Source organism: Neomonachus schauinslandi, chromosome 4 (assembly GCF_002201575.2).
Source record: "Neomonachus schauinslandi chromosome 4, ASM220157v2, whole genome shotgun sequence".
NCBI classification, from domain to species: Eukaryota; Metazoa; Chordata; class Mammalia; order Carnivora; family Phocidae; genus Neomonachus; species Neomonachus schauinslandi.
The window spans coordinates 166,224,032-166,237,664 of record NC_058406.1 but is presented as its reverse complement, the minus strand read 5'-3'; the positions used below and the strand labels follow the sequence as shown (position 1 = coordinate 166,237,664).

The window sequence follows — 13,633 nt, the reverse complement described above, 5'->3', positions numbered from 1 at the left end:
AAAATGTGAAGAAATTAAAAAGCTGAAGTTGGTTGTTGCAACTTTTTCTTTTTTTTTAACTTGGTCCCAATGGGTTGTTCCTGTCTCTCGCTGAATTACAGACTCAAAGTTACCTTAGTCTTTTCTCAACCTTTATTCTTGGGGAAGTGTTGCCTGAAAGAAATAATCATGGCAGAAAGTAGATGTCCATTCAGATGCCCATCTACATCCAAGGAGGTAGGATGGCATGGGGATCCGAAGCGTGTCTTTGGGGTTCTCAGACCTGTGTTTGAATCTTAGCTCTGCTACCTTTGTAGCCATGTGACACTGGGAAACTCACAGAATGACTCTAAGACTCAAGTTCCTTATTTGTAAAAAGAAGGTCATATTGTGCTTACATCTCAGGACCATGGAAAGTTTAAATGAGAAATGTATGTAGAGGGTTCTGGGCAGGTTTTGCTATTCTTCACCATTATCTAGTTTTCTGTTTCTTGGCACAGAGGAGGTTTGCACTTTCCCCTCTCCTTGAAACGAAGAGTAGTCAGGTGATGCAGTGGACTAGGAGTGTAAGTAATGTGTGTCACTTCTAGGTAGAAATATTTAATTGCTGGTGCTGGTCCTTCTAGTCTGCCCTTTCCTGGGCAGAAGCACATATTGGTATGATGGTGCCAGTAGGATAAAGAAGCCTAGAGAAATGAAAAGCCCAGAGAAAACTGTATGAGCAGGAAATAAACCTTGGTTTCTTTAGCTTTTGGAACTGTGGGTTTAACCTGTTATTATAGCATAACTTAGTCTATCCTAATACAGTGCTTAATAGAGTCTAAGATCAAGACTCAAAACTTGATAGTTTTAAAAAATTTTCCATGAAAACTGGCCTTGACACAGCCGTCAGCATTATATAACATATTCTCATGTAACATTTACATGCATAGAATTTATTTACTTCAGTAAAATAATTAGAAACCTTTTGGGGTAACCTTTTTTAAATAGGAAAAGAGCACATTTCTCCTTGCACACGAAGACCATTAATAGTCCTCTTTACTGCATCTGTCCTGGCAACATCGTTCCACGCACCCCAAATTTAATCTTTTCTTTCTTTCTTCATATGAAAAAGTCATTACGTGTCTACTTGCAACAAACATCCTTAGTAGGTAGCGTGTTTCATTTTTCTAGTTGATGAAGGTAATTTTTCAAAAGCCCATGGAGTTCACAATTTATATAAGCCAGTGGATTTCATGACTGGGGTTGGGTCAGTCTTTCCAGTGAGCAGTATAGATATGGATGGTAATTCCATAATAAAGTGTGGTTTATAGGGAAGAACACTTCTCTGCTTCCCAGTGTCACATTATAGGCCTGATCTTGTGATGTGACTTTGATCAAATTTCTTTCTTTTTTGAGCTTCCTGGAGTTTTCTCCCATTGGATTATAAGAAGTCTTTAACATTGGGTGGATAATAGTTTTTGGCTCCTTATATTGGTTGCAGTCTTCCCCCCTCCCCACCCTCCCCCCGCCACATGAACACACCTTAAAGGTTTCCGTTCTGATGATTTTTGTGTTTTTGTAGATACAAATCTTGTTTCACATTCTAGTTCTTCCTCTGGTATCACATGTAACCAAGACAAGCTGTTCAGCCTCTCTGAGTCTTTGTTGCGCCATCCATGAAATGAGAACAATAATACCTAACTCACTACAGCAATGGTAAGGGAGGATGGGGTAACATTGAAAATTAGCTGGTATATAGCAAGAGGACAATGAATGGCAGTTTCTCTCTGTTTACTATCTCTCCTGGGCTATCAAGATTCTGAACGTCCATATTCCATATGTTCAATAGAGGATGATTATATAGGTTTATTCAGTTAAAAAAAAAAGACTTTGATATTTCTCACTTTGGAAAACTTAGGTAGACTCACCTGCCTCTTTCATAAATATTTCTCACTTTTCTGCGGCCTTGCAGTTGGCAGTTAGGATGTACTCCATTAGCTCAAGTCACCCAGCCAGAACTTCCCTACATCAAGATGTTGCTTCTCAAAGCAGTGTTATTATTATTATAGTATTGCTATTAATAAAAATTCCAGATATTTATTGAGCATATGCTATGTGCCATATACAATTCTAAGTACAATTTATAAAAATATATTTACATGTGTGATATATAACATAGAATTACATACAGAATTGTTGAGAGATGTAGATCATATCACACACACATACACACACTTCTGTGAAAACTGTATTATTATTGTCTCCATCGTATCAGTCTGGCTCCAGTCAGGAGAGTTATTTATTATGACAGAGGAAATTTAACATAAGGTACCAAAGCAAAAAGGTGGCACTGAGGTATCACAGAAGTGGTCCCTGTACCTCTATGGCTATGAAGAAGGAAGGGAAGAAGTTGGAATTATTAAAAGGTAAGAAGAGCTTGAAGGAAGGGCCCTGTGCATCTGAGACTTGGACCTCTGTGGAAGGGTGCTGCGTGGGGCTGTGCTCGTGTCCCCAAGAAAGGACAGTAGTGGGAGAACCGCAGATCAGCAGCAGTGCTGCTGGCACTAATTGCTGTTAAAGAGCCATTGCTGCAATGGCGAGACCGGAACAGGAAACAAAGCAAGAAGGAGTACGTGCTTCTTCCTCTCCAGGCTTGGAGTCTTCCTCCTAGCATCCCTATGAGCAGAGCCTAATGGAGATCCAGCTGGCAAAGGAGACATGAGGCTTACAAAGCTCCAACTCTAGCATCAGAAAACAGTAGAGAAGCCAAGAGGCAGCATTTAAATAATCACCACACTCTACCCCTTCTGGCTATTAATCTACTCCTTCTACACATAGTTACATTTCAATACAGCAGTAAAACAGCTTTAATTAAGCTTGCACTGAAGAGGATGCAGCTATCTTCTTATATAAACAGAGTTGCTCTTATCCTCCCAACCAAGAGATGCAAAGTTCCAACTGTTCCTGTGTGCATTTCTGGAAGAGAGTCACCTCCATCTCTGAAGTTTTGAAAAGCAAACAAGGTCATTACCATTGGGTTGTGCTAAGGCACCCACACAAAACTTCAAGAAAAGGATGCAGTGAACTATGATGGGAAAGAATTTTTCTTCACAATGGTTCTCCTTGTCCATTGACTGGTAGCTTTTGAGGGCATTCATTTTCATTCCTTTCTTTTTTTTATACTTAAGAACTATCTTTTTAAAAAAATTTTTTTATTAACATATAATGTATTATTTGTTTCAGAGGTACAGGTCTGTGATTCATCAGTCTTAAACAATTCACAGTGCTCACCATAGCACATACCTTCCCCAATGTCCATAACCCAGCCACCCTATCCCTCCCACCCCCCACCACTCCAGCTACCCTCAATTTGTTTCCTGAAATTAAGAGTCTCTTACAGTTTGTCTCCTTCTCTGGTTTCATCCCATTTCATTTTTTCCTCTCTTTCCATATGATCCTCTGCCTTGTTTCTCAAATTCCACATATCAGCGAGATCATATGGTAATTGTCTTTCTCTGATTGACTTATTTCACTTAGCATAATACCCTCCAGTTCCATCCACATCGCTGCAAATGGCAAGATTTCGGTTTTGTTGATGGCTGCATAATATTCCATTGTGTGTGTGTGTGTGTGTGTGTGTGTGTGTATCACATCTTCTTTATCCATTCATCTGTTGATGGATATCTAGGCTCTTACCATAGTTTGCCTATTGTGGACATTGCTGCTATAATCATTGGGGTGCACGTGCCCCTTTGGATCACTGCATTTGTATCTTTGGGGTAAATACCCAGTAGTGCAATTGCTGGGTTTAGGGTAGCTCTATTTTCAACTTTTTGAGGAACCTCCATACTGTTTTCCAGAGTGGCTGCACCAGCTTGCATTCCTAACCAACAGTGTAGGAGGGTTCCCCTTTCTCTGAATCCTTGCCAACATCTGTCGTTTCCTGACTTGTTCATTTTAGCCATTCTGACTGGTGTGAGGTGGTGTCTCATTGAGGTTTTGATTTGGATTTCCCTGATGCTGAGCGATGCTGAGCACTTTTTCATGTGTCTCTTGGCCATTTGGATGTCTTCTTCGCATTATTCCATTGATCTATGTGTCTGCTTTTGTGCCAGTACCATACTGGCTTGATATTATAGCTTTGTAATATAGCTTGAAGTCCGTAATTGTGATGCCACCAGCTTTGTTTTTTCTTTTTCAACATTTCTCTGGCTGTTTGGGGTCTTTTCTGGTTCCATACAAATTTTAGGATTATTTGTTCCATTTCTGTGAAAAGAGTTGATGGTATTTTGATAGGGATTGCATTAAATGTGTAGCTTGCTCTAGGTAGCATAGACATTTTCACAATATTTGTTCTTCCAATCCATGAGCATGGAACGTTTTTCCATTTCTTTGTGTCTTCCTCAATTTCTGTCATGAGTATTCTATAGTTTTCTGAGTACAGATCCTTTGCCTCTTTGGTTAGATTTATTCCTAGTTATCTTATGGTTTTGGGTGCAGTTGTAAATGGGATTGACTCCTTAATTTCTCTTTCTTCTGTCTTGTTGGTGTAAAGAAATGCAACTGATTTCTATGCATTGATTTTATAACCTGCCACTTTACTGAATTCCTGTATGAGTTCTAGCAGTTTTGGGGAGGAGTCTTTTGGGCTTTCCACATAAAATATCATATCATCTGCAAAGAGTGAGAGTTTAACTTCTTCTTTGCCGATTTGATGCTTTTTATTTCTTTTTGTTGTCTGATTGCTGAGGCTAGGACTTCTAGTACTATGTTGAATAGCAGTGGTGATAGTGGACATCCCTGCCGTGTTCCTGACCTTAGGGGAAAAGCTCTCAGTTTTACCCCATTGAGTATGATATTCGCTGTGGGTTTTTCATAGATGGCTTTTATGATACTGAGGTATGTACCCTCTATCCATACACTGTGAAGAGTTTTAATTGAGAAAGGATGCTGTACTTTGTCAAATGCTTTTTCTGCATCTTTTGAGAAGATCATATGGTTCTTGTTCTTTCTTTTATTAATGTATTGTATCACATTGATTGATTTGCGGATGTTGAACCAATGTTGCAGCCCAGGAATAAATCCCACTTGTTCGTGGTGAATAATCCTTTTAATGTACTGTTGGATCCTACTGGCTAGTATTTTGGTGAGAATTTTTGCATCCATGTTCATCAGGGATGTTGGTCTGTAGTTTTCCTTTTTGATGGGGTCTTTTTCTGGTTTTGAGATCAAGGTAATACTGGCCTCATAACATGAGTTTGGAAGTTTTCCTTCCATTTTTATTTTTTGGAACAGTTTCAGAAGAATAGGTATTAATTCTTCTTTAAATGTTTGGTAGAATTCCCCTGGGAAGCCATCTGGCCCTGGGCTCTTGTTTGTTGGGAGATTTTTGATTACTGCTTCAATTTCCTTAGTGGTTATGGGTCTGTTCAGGTTTTCTATTTCCTCCTGGTTCAGTTTTGTTAGTTTATACATCTCTAGGACTGCATCCATTTCTTCCAGATTATCTAATTTGCTGGTATATAGTTGCTCAGAATATGTTCTTATAATTGTTTGTATTTCCTTGGTGTTGGTTGTGATCTCTCCTCTTTCATTCATGATTTTATTTATTTGAGTCCTTTCTCTTTTCTTTTTGATAAGTCTTGCCAGGGGTTTATCAATTTTATTAATTCTTTCAAAGAACCAGTTCCTAGTTTCGTTGATCTGTTCTGCTGTTCTTTTGGTTTCTATTTCATTGATTTCTGCTCTGATCTTTATTATTTCTCTTCTCCTGCTGGGTTTAGGCTTTATTTGCTGTTCTTTCTCCAGCTCCTTTAGGTGTAGGGTTAGGTTGTGTATTTGAGATCTTTCTTGTTTCTTGAGAAAGGTTTGATTGCTATATACTTTCCTCTTAGGACTGCCTTTGCTGTATCCCAAAGATTTTGAACAGTTGTGTTTTCATTTTCATTTGTTTCCATGAATTTTTTTAAATTTTTCTTTAATTTCCTGGTTGAGTCATTCATTCTTTAGTAGGATGCTCTTTAGCCTCCATGTATTTGAGTTCTTTCTGACTTTCCTCTTGTGATTGAGTTCTAGTTTCAAAGCATTGTGGTCCGAAAATATGCAGGGAATGATCACAGTCTTTTGGTACTGGTCGAGACCTGATTTGTGACCTAGGATGTGATCTATTCTGGAGAATGTTCCATGGGCGCTAGAGAAGAATGTGTATTCTGTTGCTTTGGGATGGAATGTTCTGAATATATCTGTGAAGTCCATCTGGTCCAGTGTGTCATTTAAAGCCTTTATTTCCTTGTTGATATTTTGCTTAGATGATCTGTTCATTTCAGTGAGGGGGGTGTTAAAGTCCTCTACTATTATTGTATTATTTTCAATGTGTTTCTTTGATTTTGTTATTAGCTATATATATAATTGGCTGCTCCCATGTTAGGGGCATAAATATTTACAATTGTTAGATCTTCTTGTTGGATAGACCCTTTAAGTATTATGTAGTGTCCTTCCTCATCTCTTATAGTCTTTCGTTTAAAATCTAATTTGTCTGATATAAGGATTGCCACCCCAGCTTTGTTTTGATGTCCATTAGCCTAGTAAAGGGTTTTCCACCCCCTCCCTTTCAATCTGGAGGTGTCGTTGGGTCTAAAATGAGTCTCTTGCAGACAGCATATCGATGGGTCTTGTTTTTTTATCCAATCTGATAGCCTGTGTCTTTCAGTCTTCTTATATTTAGGTGTCCTTTTAATCAACTTGAATTTGTTTTCTGATACAAATTAATGGATGACTATCCAGAACACAAAATTTTGCCATTTTTTCCCCCAGAGAGGTTCTATGTCAAATAGAAAACCTGAACAGACCCATAACCACTAAGGAAATTGAAGCAGTAATCAAAAATCTCCCAACAAACAAGAGCATTTAGCCCATTTACATTCAGGGTAACTATTGAAAGATATGAATTTAGTGCCATCGTATCGCCTGTAAGGTGACTGTTACTGTATATTGTCTCTGTTCCTTTCTGGTCTATGTTACTTTTAGGCTCTTTCTTTGCTTTGAGGATCCCTTTCAATATTTCTTGTAGGGCTGGTTTGGTGTTCACAAATTCTTTTAGTTTTGTTTGTCCTGGAAGCTTTTTATCTCTCCTTCTATTTTCAGTGACAGCCTAGCTGGATATAGTATTCTTGGCTGCATATTTTTCTCGTTTAGTGCTCTGAATATAACATGCCAGTCCTTTCTGGCCTGCCAGTCTCTGTGGATAGGTCTGTTGCCAATTTAATGTTTCTACCATTGTAGGTTACAGACCTCTTGTCCTGAGCTGCTTTCAGGGTTTTCTCTTTGTATCTGAGACTTGTGAGTTTTACTATTAGATGTCGGGGTGTTGACCTATTTTGAGGGGGGTTCTCTGTGCCTCCTGGATTTTGATGCCTGTTTCCTTCCTTAAATTAGGGAAGTTCTCTGCTATAATTTGCTCCAATATACCTTCTGCCCCCCTCTCTCTTTCTTCTTCTTCTGGGATCCCAATTATTCTAATATTTCACTTTATGGTTTCACTTATCTCTCCAATTCTCCCCTCGTGATCCAGTAGTTGTTTATCTCTCTTTTTCTCAGCTTTTTTATTCTCCATCATTTGGTCTTCTATATCACTAATTCTCTTTTCTGCCTCATATATCCTAGAAGTTAGAGCCTCCATTTTTGATTGCACCTCATTAATAGCCTTTTTTATATCAACTTGGTTAGATTTTAGCTCTTTTATTTCTCCAGAAAGGGATTCTCTAGTATCGTCTATGCTTTTTTCAAGCCCAGCTAGTATCTTTATAATCGTCATTCTGAACTCTATTTCTGACATCTTATTAATGTCTGTATTGATTTTAGGTCCCTGGCAGTATGTACTGCCTCTTGTTCTTTTTTTTTTTTTTTGAGGTGAGTTTTTTCATCTTGTCATTTTGTCCAGAGGAGAATAGATGAATGAGAGAACAAAATGCTAACAGGGTAACAACGACCCCAGAAAAATATACACTAAACAAATCAGAAGAGTCCCGAAACTGGGGGGAAAAGAAAAGGAAATAAAACAAAACCAAAAAAAAGAATATGATTAGGCTGGTGAATAAAACAGAGCCACCCATTAGATTTTGGGTGTATTTTGGTCTGTTAGAAGAAATTGCCTCCCAAAATTTTAAGGAATGAAAAACTTTTATGTGTACAAAATTAAGGGTAAATACAACTGACTGTAAAGATAAAAATTAAAAAAGATTTTAAAAAAGGAATTGATAAAAAGTTGGTTAAAAAAAGAATGAAAAAAATTAAAAGAGAGAATGTTATCAGGTGGGAGACTAGGACAACGTCATACACTAGATTTAGGGCATATTTTGGTGTGTTAGAAGAAACTGTATCCCAAAATTTTACAAAAGAAAAAATATATATATACATAAAATAAGGTTAAATACAATGAAGGGATAAAATATGACTGTAAAAATGAAAATTAAAAAAGATTTTTAAAAAGGAATTGATAAGATGTTGGTTGAAAAAGGGAAAAAGAAAAATTAAAAAAAATAGAAAAAAAAATTTTTAAAATTAACTTTGAAAGACTAAAGAATCGGGGAAAAAAGCCATGAATTCTATGTGCTGTATTTCCCTAGCACTGGAGTTCTGTCGTTCTCATTGATCGGTAAACTTGGTCTTGGCTGGCTCTTCTTGCTGACCTTCTGGGAGAGGGGCCTGTTGCTGTGGCTCTTAAATGTCTTTGCTGGAGGCGGAATTGCCCCGCCCTTGTCGGGGCCAGGCTAAGTAATCTGCTCAGGTTTGTTCTCCGGAGCTTTTGTTCCCTGCAAGCTTTCCATACAGCTTTGGAGGACAAGAGTGAAAATGGCGGCCTTCTGATCTCAGCCCTGGAGGAGCTGAGAACTTGGGGCCCCACTCCTCATTGCAGTGCCAGAGAAAAGCAGTCAGTCACTCCCGTCTCCCCGGTCTCCGGCTGCACTCTGTGCTCACCCAGCCTGTGACTGAGAGTTTCTCTGGCACATGACCCCGTGTGGAGTCTCCAAACCAAACAGATCCCTGCGATGCGCTCCCACGCCCCTCCTCCCAGGGGACGAAGGGGAGTCTCCCCGGATGTGCCACTTGTTGGGTCCCTGCTGGAAGAGCAGTGGCCCGACTGTGCCGTGGATTATGGTTTATGGCAACCCTGGGCTGAGAGCCTGCGCCTTGGCTCTGTCTCTGCAGCTGGCTTCCCCACTCTGATACCTGGGAGCTCTGCCTCACTCAGGCACCCCCAGTCTTTCTGTGACCCCGAGGGTCCTGAGACCACACTGTCCACGAGGTTTCCACCCCCCGCTTAGCCACTGGAGTGACGTCCCTCAGCAGAGCCGACTTCTAAAAGTTCCAATTTTGTGCCCCGCTGCTCTATCACTTGCCAGAAGCGGCCGACGGAGGCCCCCTCTCCCGCCGTCTATCTTCCCAAATATCGTCTACTCCTCTGCCATCTTGCTCCTCCTTCCCCCAGCTTCATTTTCCATCTTATTTTCAGCTCCATGTTATCTTGTACATTGTCTTCTTCCCTCTTCCTCCCCCTCTTCTTTTTCTTCTTTCAGTCTTCTTATATTTAGGTGTCCTTTTAATCAACTTGAATTTGTTTTCTGATACAAATTAATGGATGACTATACAGAACACAAAATTTTGCCATTTTTTTCCCCAGAGAGGTTCTGTGTTTGCATGCTTGCCTCCGAGGATAAAAAATGTTTCTCTCATTCTAATCTTATGAATATTTTTTTTCACATCTTAGATATTGTGATGGGTAGATAAGTTGTATCTTCTAATTTATATTGCTTAGATTATTAGTTAAATTGAACATTTTTTTCATGTAGGTTCCATTTATCTATTTTTATCTTATAGATTTTTATTTTACTCTTCTTATGCCTTAGATACTCTTCTTCTGAGATCCTGGTGGGTTGTTCTTATGAATTTTTATGGGTTCTTGATATATTAGAAACACATATTCATCATACCACAGCTGCAATTTTACACCCCAATTTTATTTCTCTTAAAATTGTTTCTGCAGTTTCTGCTATTGGATTTGAGTCTTGGATCAATCAAAGCAGTTGAAATTTCTCAAAAATCTATTGTTGATTTTAATGGAAGAATACAGAATGAGTTAGGGGTCACTAAGCAGGTATTCGGCTTGTACCAAAGACTGTCACCATAGTGCTGACAGACATGTTAACCGTTCAGATATAGCTGCTAAGCTCTTGGTCCTGTCACTGGGTGACATTTTGCCATATAAAGGGAAGCTTACATATGACTACATGGCTTCATCTTTTAGAGTGATAACATAGCAACAGCTTTTGTTAGTCTGCAGGAACCAGAAACAGATTGAATTCTTGGCAAGATAGAAGAAAAGAGCTTTCACAAACTCAGCTGGTTATGGTGCTCCCTATGTTGTAAATGCTACTGGAAACAGACCCTCTCAGTGAGGCTTCCCACACTGTGAACAACATATCACCCAGCAACGACCACCTTCGCGTGGGTCTGACAGAGAGAGCAGAATGTGCCAAGGTGAAGATACTAGGAAAGAGGGCGCTAAACACTGCCAAATTGCTTTCTTTTCAAAATGGAACACTTAGGAACAAGCAATAAAAAATAAACGAACATACATATCACTGCTTTATTTTTATTATTGAAGGTGAACAAATTCATAGCAAGGCTATCCATAAAATTGAGTATCTACTTCACTGTATGCCTAGATGTTGGCAGAGGTGATAAAGGTGATTCAGATTCCATATCAGGGTCTGGTAAGCTCTGAACAATAATGAAAGATGAACTCAAGTTGGTTTGATTTCCCAACAGTGACCCATTTGATAATCTTGGATGCCTGTGTCATGCTCACACAGGGGATGCTCCTTTTCAGTAACAGTATATGTCTACCTTTCATCACACATTCATTATCTAAGCTTTTATTATCTATCTTAAGTAGGCAGTTGCTGTGCCAGATATAGAAGATTCAGTACGATAGATGTCATAAGTGTGCAACACCCAACTCAAACTGTTTTCGCACAAATATTTATAACTCCCATAACTTGGAAGCCAAAGGAATGAAGTTTTCTTTAAGCAAGATAGAATTCTAAGGTTAAATTATGCCATCAGGATCCTCTCTCTCTTTTTCCTTCTCTTAGCTTGTCTGCCCCTTTACAGGTTTTCATCTCAGGAAGTTTCTCTGTCCATGACAGCAAAGAAGATTCCTGGCAATTTCTGACTTCCATGGGCCATTCAGATTTTATTTTTCATTTTTTTTTTCCTATTTGTCAGAGGGAGAGAGCACAAGCCCGGGGAGCGGCAGGTAGAGCAAGTAGAGCAGGCAGAGGGAAAAGCAGACTCCCCACTGAGCAAGGAGCTCATTGTGAGACTTGATCTCAGGACCCTGGGATCATTACCTGAGCCGAAGTCAGGCACTTCACTGACTGAGCCACCCAGGCGTCCTGAGCCATTCAGATTATAATGACATAAGGTGATACACTGTCTTCAAGTGGCCAAATCCCAGAAAAAGGGACTGTGATGGATTCTATTTACAGCATGTATCTATATCTCTAGTGGGAAAGGTGGGTCTGTGTGATGGAGACACCATCTTGGAAGAGAGAATGGGAGTTTCCAAAAGAAATTTATTGAAGAGTAAAAAGATTATGCCTTTAAAAGGAGATAGTCTTTATGCTCAAGAAGAGCAGTCTAACAGAAAGAGAAGGCAAGATGTAAGTAGCTAAAATCAAATGTGGTACATGTTGTGATGAGAATATTTTCAAAAAGCTATAAAGCTGTTCTGTTGCTGGTGTATGGTGGTGTAAGCCCCAACAGGACCTACCTCCTGTGAGCAACAACCCTCAACTCTGGACAAAATAAAAAAATACCTGGAGGTACCAGGCAGTGAACAAAAAAAGGCAGACTCTGAAGGAGAGTCAAAACTTGCAAGAAGAGAACAGAATGGGATAAATTTCCCATTATTTTAGCTGTTAGCCTGAAAGTTGGCTAAAGCTTAAAACCTTGATAGAAAACAGACTTTCTGGCCTAATGAACCAGAGGACAGAATTCAGGGGAACCACAGCTGCTGGAAAGTAAAGGGATGGGTCGTATCCAGGAAAAGAAAGAGCAAGAGAGAGAGCCCTGAATTTTGTAAATAAATTCTACCCAATTCTCTAACCATGAAGCCACATATGTTGGGGGGGGGGTGCAGAATTAAAGCAGTCCAGCTACAGATAAAGGAACTGGATTGAGGTTAGAACCCTTTCCCCAAAAATAGTTGCATCTTGAATTCAACCAAGTTATTTGTCTACCAAAACAACCAAAATACCCATTCTCTAGAGGAATATAGTGGAGTTACTTTCCAGGATATAATAGAAAATTACTTAACATTTGAAGAACTAGGAAAATATGATTCATTCTCAAAAAAAAGAATAAACAAACCACTAAGCCCAACAGGGATTAGAACCCATAGATTTTAGTATAGCTTTTATTGCATCTTTAAAATATTGCAAATAAGTCTGAAAAATCATCCAGCATCTTGCTGTTTCTGTAGAGGGACAACTCAGATCTTATTTATCAGCCTGCTGAACTTCTCCTTTTTCAGAAACATAGATACCATCCAAAAATTTTCTGATATCCTTGTTTTTAACAGTTGTGGCTTGCTGAATCAAAGCAGCTGAGTTTGATACAAGTTCAATGTCATTTCCTTCAAGAATTAACTCATCTTTTTGGGCTTGAGATACAGAACAAGCAACACCTGGCCTCATCTGAACCCTGTGGATGTATTTCTCACCCAAGAAATTTCGGATTTCAACAAGAGAACCATTCTCCTGAATAACAACGTTGATGGGGAAGTGAACATACACAGACCTCATCTTGTAACGGAAGCCCAGTGTAACGCCCTTGATCATGTTCTGTACATGACTACAGATAGTGCGAACAGTAGCCAGCTCTTTTCTATTTCCCCACCATTTGTCACCTTGGAGCCTCTTCTTTTTCTTTCCGAGAAGACTGAGTTATACATTGATGTGATTGAAGTCCCTTCGTAGGGTTCCTCTGGGTCCCTTCACAATAACTGTGCATCCCTTCAGAGTGATGTCGACATTTTCTGGAATGTCGACAGTCTGATTGCTGAGAATTGTCTTCATTCTTGCAGGAGATGTGGCAAAGAGCTAGAACACATAGATTTTAAAGTGGCTATGTGTAATGATGCAAAGGAAAATTTTTAAAGTACTAGGTCAACTTGACAGCATGGAGATGACAAATGAAAGAGTCTGAAGAAGAGAGAGCCTCAGGACCTGAAGCACAATACCAAATGTCTAGTGTACGTGTAACTGGCATTGCAGAAGATAAGAAAGATACAGTGAGTCAGAAAAAAATTTGAAGACACAAAAACACAAAGAACAAACAAAAAGAAAAATCAGACTACATCAAAATTAAAAATTTTGTGCATCAAAGGACATTTATCAAGAAAGTGAAAAGACAGTGTATAGACTGAGTGAAAATATTTGCAAATCATATATCTGATAAAAGTCTAATATCCATAATATATAAATAACACAACAGAACAACAAAAAGACAAATAACACGGTTTAAAAGTGAGCAAAAGACTTCAATAGACATCTCTCCAAAGAAGATGTACAAAAAGCCAACTAGCACATGAAAAGATGCTTAATATCTT

At 39.0% G+C, this 13,633-nt stretch overlaps 1 pseudogene; it reads right to left on the bottom strand.

Moving 5' to 3' along the window:
- Positions 1 to 12,521: 12,521 nt before the first annotated feature.
- Positions 12,522 to 13,100, bottom strand: LOC110578936 (annotated as a pseudogene).
- Between the last annotated feature and the right edge of the window lie 533 nt (positions 13,101 to 13,633).